The sequence below is a fragment of the Vicia villosa genome, unplaced genomic scaffold (genome assembly GCF_029867415.1).
Source record: "Vicia villosa cultivar HV-30 ecotype Madison, WI unplaced genomic scaffold, Vvil1.0 ctg.001143F_1_1_3, whole genome shotgun sequence".
Lineage (NCBI taxonomy): Eukaryota > Viridiplantae > Streptophyta > Magnoliopsida > Fabales > Fabaceae > Vicia > Vicia villosa.
In genome coordinates this window covers 118,707-126,150 of record NW_026705502.1, presented here as the reverse complement: position 1 = coordinate 126,150, position 7,444 = coordinate 118,707, and positions in this window count along the sequence as shown.

Below are 7,444 nucleotides of genomic sequence, written 5' to 3'. Positions count from 1 at the left end.
AGTTGTTGGGATTGTGTTTGTTTTAATCATTACGGTGGTAGTAGGAAGTGAGAGGGGGTCTCATATCTAGGAGGTTCCTAGGTAGAAGTTGCACAAGGTAGGAATTAAGCGAGAAGTTGTAAGTTGGGACTGTTTAGGCTTTGAACTAATACTATTATAGTGAATTTCCTTCTTGGTTTTGTAGCCCCCAGAGTAGGTGACGTTGCACCGAACTGATTTAATAATTGACATTGTGATTTACCATTCTGCAATTTATTTCTGCATATTTTACAGTCTAATTTATTGGGTTCTATCTATCAACAGATGTTGTAACATCTGTCTTGACATCATGTTCTGATGTTGTGACATCAGTAGTGACATGTTTTAAAAGTGCTAGAATTTCAATTGGCATCAGAGCAGACACCTTGTTCTATTTATCGGGTGAGCTCTAGGGAGATAATTTTTTGGTACTGTATTTCTCTGGGAAAGCTAGAATGATAGCTCTTTGGAAATCATTGGACAACAAAATCTTGAAGTTTATCAGGATGTGATAATCCTGGTCCTGGATACAGAAGGGAAGGGTATGAATTGGCTCTTTGTAATTCTGAAGTTGTTAATGCAATAATCAATGGAATTTATAAGCATTTGTTCAGAATGATTATCCCATGTGTTGGGGTCAAAGATACTTGGGAAATTCTCTTGTTCACTCATAAAGGCATATCCAGGTGTTTTGGGAGTAAAAAGTCCAGAAGAAAGGTTGATCCGGACGAAGATACTCAGGTCTCTACCCAAGATATTGGACTTGAAAGTGACAACCATTGATGAAGCTCGAGATATCAAGATCATGAGAGTAGTTAACTTGTTGGGGAACTTCATTTTTGTGAGCTATTTTAGAATGACAATTCAAAATAATAGAACAAAAGAATGGCTTTTGTCTCCAACTCTGTAGGAAAGTGAATGGCATTAAAAGGGTTATTTTAATGCGATTATGCATTTCAATCAGGTTATGGGAAAGTGAATAGAAGGTCAAGGCCAGATGTCAAGAACATCATCCATAAAATCATCAAGATCCTTGATGATCAAAGTAAAGTTGGATCTAAAGTGAAAGTATTCAGTGCAATATATGTGAAGGCTTTGGACTTGCTATAGTGGAATTCCCTACCTACTTCAAGAAACAACTTAAGGGGCTTTCTAATTCTTGATCTGATCAGGATAGTAATCTTGATTTTGTATCTGTCAAGACATGAAAGTATGCTTTTGATGTAAACCTCTACAATGAAGAAATAACTCATGAGGAGTTAGCTGCTTCATACAAGGAACCGCGGTTCAAGAGTGAAGAAGTCTATCTACAAGAAGAAATGTTAGAACAAGAAATGTTCTGATCAATATTCTTAGTTTTGATGATAACATTAAGTATGAATTTTGTATAAGACAATGTGGTACTCTAATCCTTTATGTTTTCCATTTCAGGAAAAGTATAAAAGAGATGCACAAATTAGCGTTCAGAAGCACTGACCCAGAAGTTATGGATGGCTTCATCAGAACATTGTCTGGCAAGACATTAGAAGATGGTCCTGCAGAATCAGAACGTGAACTGGAAAGCATCAGAAGATGGCAGTCAGAAGTACAAGCTCTGAAGCTCTGATGGTATCACGCTCAAAGCACTTCAAAGTCTGAAGACAGAAGTTGCATCTACACCAAAGCTGGAGACTCTGAAATTCAAATGTCTATTCAACATATTCTGAGTTCAGAAGAAAGTACAAGATGAAAAAGCTATAACGTCAAATCTCTGACTGACAAAAGGAACGTTAGAAGCTACAAAAGGCAAAGTCAGTAAAAGTAGCAAAAGCATGACTCGAGGTAGTTGACAAAAGTGTGAAACATTAAATGCAGCGTTGTACTATTCACGCAAAGCATTAAATGCTCCCAACGGTCATTTCCTCTCAAGCGCCTATATATAGAAGTTCCATTCAGAAGCATCATACAACTCTTGCGCAAACTTACAAAAACGCTGTCAAACTGAAAAGAAAAAAGAACTTCATCTTCAACCTCACATCTTTGTAATATCTTAGTGAGTGTTAAGAATTAGAACTTAAGAGAAATATCACTTTGTGTGATTACAGCTTTATTAGAAGCAATCTAAACTCTTGTAAAAATTTATTTTTACATTGATTGTAAAAGGATTTCCTAGAGTTATCAAGTTGTGATCTGTAAACTCTAGAAGACTTAGAGGGTATCTAAGTGGAAAACCATTGTAATCAGTTGGATTAGTGGATTAAATCCTCAATTGCGGTAAATCACCTTGTCAGGGGTTGACTGGAGTAGTTTGGTTAACAATGAACCGGGATAAAAATAATTGTGTTCATTGTTTTTATCTTCCAAGTTTTTGAGTTACACTTATTCAATCTCCCCCTTTCTAAGTGTTTTTCACTCCTTCAATTGGCATCAGAGCGCCGGTTCTAGGTGCAAGCACTTAACCGTGTTGAAAAAGATTCAGGTAGAAAAACACAAAGTCAAAATGGTTGAAATAACTTCATCTACTCGTCCTGAACAGAATAACAATGGTAACAATGGAAGCAGTAGCTTCAATGGTTACAATAGACCACCTGTCTTTGATGGTGAAAATTTTGAGTATTGGAAGGATAGACTTGAAAGTTACTTTTTTTGTAAAGATGGTGACTTATGGGACTTAGTGTTGGATGGTTACACACATCTTGTAAACACCCGTGGAGTCAATATTCCAAGACAAGCTATGAGTGATGACCAAAAGAAAGAGTTTAAGAATCATCACAAGTCAAGGACCATATTGTTAAATGCTATCTCTCATGCTGAGTATGAGAAGATAACAAATAGAGAAACAACTCATGATATCTTTGAATCCTTAAAGATGACTCATGAGGGTAATGCTCAAGTAAAGGAGACAAAGGCTCTAGCTCTAATCCAGAAATATGAAGCATTCAAGATGGAGGAAGATGAGAACATTGAAGCAATGTTTTCAAGGTTCCAGACTCTGACTGCTGGATTGAGAGTGCTAGATAAAGGCTACACCAAAGCTGATCATGTAAAGAAGATCATCAGAAGCTTACCCAGAAGATGGGGACCCATGGTGACTGCATTCAAGATTGCCAAGAATCTGAATGAAGTGTCTCTTGAGGAGCTGATCAGTGCCCTGAGGAGTCATGAGATTAAGTTGGATGCAAATGAACCTCAGAAGAAAGGTAAGTCTATTGCATTAAAATCTAATAATAAAAAATGCACTAACGCTTTTCAGGCTGAAGAAGAAGAATCTGACCAGTCAGAGTCAGAAGAAGAAGAAGATGAACTATCTCTAATATCCAGAAGAGTATATCAACTCTGGAAAAGCAAGCAGAGAAAGTTCAAGAACTTCAAAAGACCTGAGAAGGGAGAATCTTTTGAGCACAGAAGATCTAGCAAAAAGAAGGGACGTGCTATGAATGTAAAGAGTCTGGACACTACAAAAATGAATGTCCAAAGCTTCAGAGGGAAAATCCCAAGAAAAGATTTGAAAAGAAGAAAGGCCTAATGGCTACTTGGGATGACTCAGAATTTTCTGATCAAGAGTCAGACTCTGAAGATGAGCAGGCCAACATAGCACTGATGGCAACAATTGATGCTGGTGAAGAGTCTACTTCTGATTCAGACTCTGATGAGGTATTTTCTGAACTTACTAGAGAAGACCTTGTTTCCAGTTTATCTGAACTCCTGGAAGTTAAAAGTCAACTTAGTATCAAATACAAAAAGCTTAAAAAGCTCTTTGAATTTGAAACTAAGAGGCTTGAAGTAGAAAATTCTGAACTTAAGAAAAAAGTTTTAAAATTAACCAAAGATATTGAATCATCTTCAAGTTCAGAAAAGTCTATTCCAAGTAGAAATAATATTCTTAAGGAATATGACTTAAGCTTTAGAAAGTTCTTATCTAGAGGTATAGGTAGAAGTCAGCTAGCCTCTATGATATATGGTGTAAGTGGAAACAAGAGAATAGGCATAGGCTTTGAGGGTGAAACCCCATATAAACTTGAACCAGTTGATGAGATGATTATCAAATACAAACCTTTGTATGAACAGTTCAATTATGGCCATTCTCATGATATTAAGCACACATCTCACTCTAAGAGTTTCCACATAACACACACCAAGAAATATGTTGCTACACAATCTAGAAAATCTTATGTTAAACCTCATGCTAAATCTCAGTTCAATCAGAACTTGAGAAGGACTAACCCAAAAGGACCCAAAAGAATGTGGGTACCTAAGGAAAAGATAATTCTTGTTGCAGATCTCCTTCAAGGCTCAAAAGACAAAGGTAAACATGTCATGGTACCTGGACTCTGGGTGCTCACGACACATGACGGGAAGAAGGTCTATGTTCCAAAGCCTGGAACTTAAATCTGCTGGAGAAGTAAAGTTTGGAGGGAACCAGAAGGGCAAAATCATTGGCTCTGGAACCATATGCATTGGTAATTCTCCCTCTATAACTAATGTTCTTTTAGTAGATGGATTAGCTCATAACTTATTGTCCATAAGTCAATTAAGTGACAATGGTTATGACATAATCTTTAATCAAAAGTCTTGTAAAGCTATCAGTCAGAAGGATGGCTCAATCCTATTTACAGGCAAGAGAAAGAACAACATTTATAAGATTGATCTTTCAGATCTTAAGAATCAAAAGGTTACTTGCCTTATGTCTGTTAGTGAAGAGCAGTGGGTCTGGCACCGAAGATTAGGTCATGCTAGTTTGAGAAAGATTTCTCAGATTAACAAACTTAATCTGGTCAGAGGACTCCCTAATCTGAAATATAAATCAGATGCTCTTTGCGAAGCAGGTCGGAAAGGGAAGTTTTCAAAACCTGCATTCAAGTATAAAAATGTTGTCTCTTCCTCTAGGCCGCTAGAACTTTTGCACATTATTTTTTTTGGCCCAGTCAAAACAGCATCAATCAAAGGGAAGAAATATGGATTAGTCATCGTAGACGACTATAGCAGATGGACATGGGTAAAGTTCTTAAAACACAAGGATGAGTCACATTCTGTGTTCTTTGACTTCTGTACTCAGATTCAATCTGAAAAGGAATGCAAAATCATAAAAGTCAGAAGTGATCATGGTGGTGAATTTGAGAACAGATTCTTTGAAATTTATTTCAAAGAAAATGGTATTTCCCATGATTTCTCTTGTCCTAGAACTCAACAGCAAAATGGAGTTGTAGAACGAAAGAATAGGACTCTACAAGAAATGGCCTGAACCATGATCAATGAGACAAATATGGCTAAGCATTTCTGGGCAGAGGCAATTAACACAGCGTGTTATATTCAGAATAGAATCTCTATAAGACCTATTCTAAATAAGACTCCTTATGAATTGTGGAAGAACAGAAAGCCCAACATTTCTTATTTCCATCCATTTGGATGTGTATGCTATATTCTGAATACTAAAGATCATCTGAATAAGTTTGATTCTAAAGCTCAGAAGTGTTTTCTACTTGGATATTCTGAACGCTCAAAAGGCTACAGAGTATACAATACTGAAACTCTGGTAGTTGAAGAATCAATCAATATCATATTTGATGATAAGCTTGGCAATGAAAAGCCAAAGCAGTTTGAGAATTTTGTACATATAGATATATCTAACTCAGATCACGAAGAACCCAAAGGAAAGAATGATGCAGAAGATCAAGTTGCAGCGTCTTTGGAGAATCTCAGAATATCTGAAGAGCCAACACTCATAAGATCTTCTAGACTCAACTCTGCTCATTCAGAAGATGTAATCATTGGAAAGAAAGATGATCCCATCAGAACAAGAGCATTCCTGAAGAACAATGCAAAATGTCAATTTGGTCTAGTATTTTTGATTGAGCCAACTTCTGTTGATCAAGCTCTGGAAGATGCTGACTAGATAATTGACATGCAAGAAGAGCTTAATCAGTTTACAAGTAATGATGTCTGGGATCTGGTTCCAAGACCTAAAGGATTTAACATCATTGGAACAAAATGGGTCTTCAGAAACAAGCTGAGTAAGAAAGGTGAAGTCATAATAAACAAAGCCAGACTGGTTGCTCAGGGTTATAGTCAGCAAGAAGGTATTGACTATACAGAAACCTTTGCACCAATGGCCAAGTTAGAATTTATTCGTTTATTAATTTCTTTTGCCACTCAGAACAACATTACTCTGTATCAGATGGATGTTAAGAGTGCCTTTCTAAATGGTTATATAGATGAAGAATTTTATGTCCACCAACCTCCTGGTTTTGAAGACTCTAAGTCTTCTGAACATGTTTTCAAACTTAAGAAATCATTATACAGTTTGAAGCAAGCTCCCAGAGCTTGGTAGGAAAGATTAAGTTCTTTCCTTCTGGATAATGGTTTCACTAGAGGAAAAGTAGACACAACTCTCTTCTGTAAAACCTTTAAAAAGGATATTTTAATTTGCCAAATTTATGTTGATGATATCATATTTGGAACATCTAATGCTACACTTGGAAAGGAGTTTGCTAAGTCTATGCAGGCAGAATATGAGATGAGCATGATGGGAGAACTAAAATACTTCCTAGGCATTCAGATCAGTCAAACTTCTGAAGGAACTTATGTTCATCAAACCAAGTATGTCAAAGAACATCTGAAGAAGTTCAATCTGGCTGAAAGCAAAGAAGCAAAGACTCTAATGCATCCAACGTGTGTATTAGGTAAGGATGAGGTAATCAAGAAGGTAGATAAGAAGATCTACATAGGTATGATAGGATCTCTTCTATATCTTACTGCTTCTAGACCTGATATTTTATCCAGTGTATGCTTGTGTGCTAGATTCCAATCAGATCCTAGAGAATCTCACTTAACTGCTGTTAAGAGAATTCTTAGGTATCTGAAAGGTACTACTAATGTTGGTTTAGTCTATAGAAGATCTGAAGAATACAAATTAGTAGGATATTGTGATGCTGATTACGCTGGAGATAGAGTTGAAAAGAAAAGTACTTCTGGAAGCTGTCAGTTTCTGGGTAGTCACCTGATCTCCTGGTACAGCAAGAAGCAAGCTACCATTGCACTCTCAACTACAGAAGCAGAATATGTTGTTGCTGCTGGATGCAGTACACAGATGCTCTAGATGAAAAGTCAGCTAGAAGACTATCAGATATATGAGAGTAACATTCCTATATTCTGTGATAATACTTCTGCTATTTGTTTATCTAAGAATCCAATTTCACATTCTAAAGCTAAACATATTTAGATTAAACATCACTTCATTAGGGACTATGTTCAGAAGGGTGTTCTTTCTTTAAACTTTATGGATACAGAACATCAGTGGGCTGATATCTTTACAAAACCCCTTGCTGAAGATAGGTTTAGGTTCATTCTGAAGAATATCAGTATGGATTTATGCCCAGAATGAAAGGATTAGAAGATCTGATATATGGATTAGATTTGAAATGTGTATTTATTTTCTTATCAGATGTTC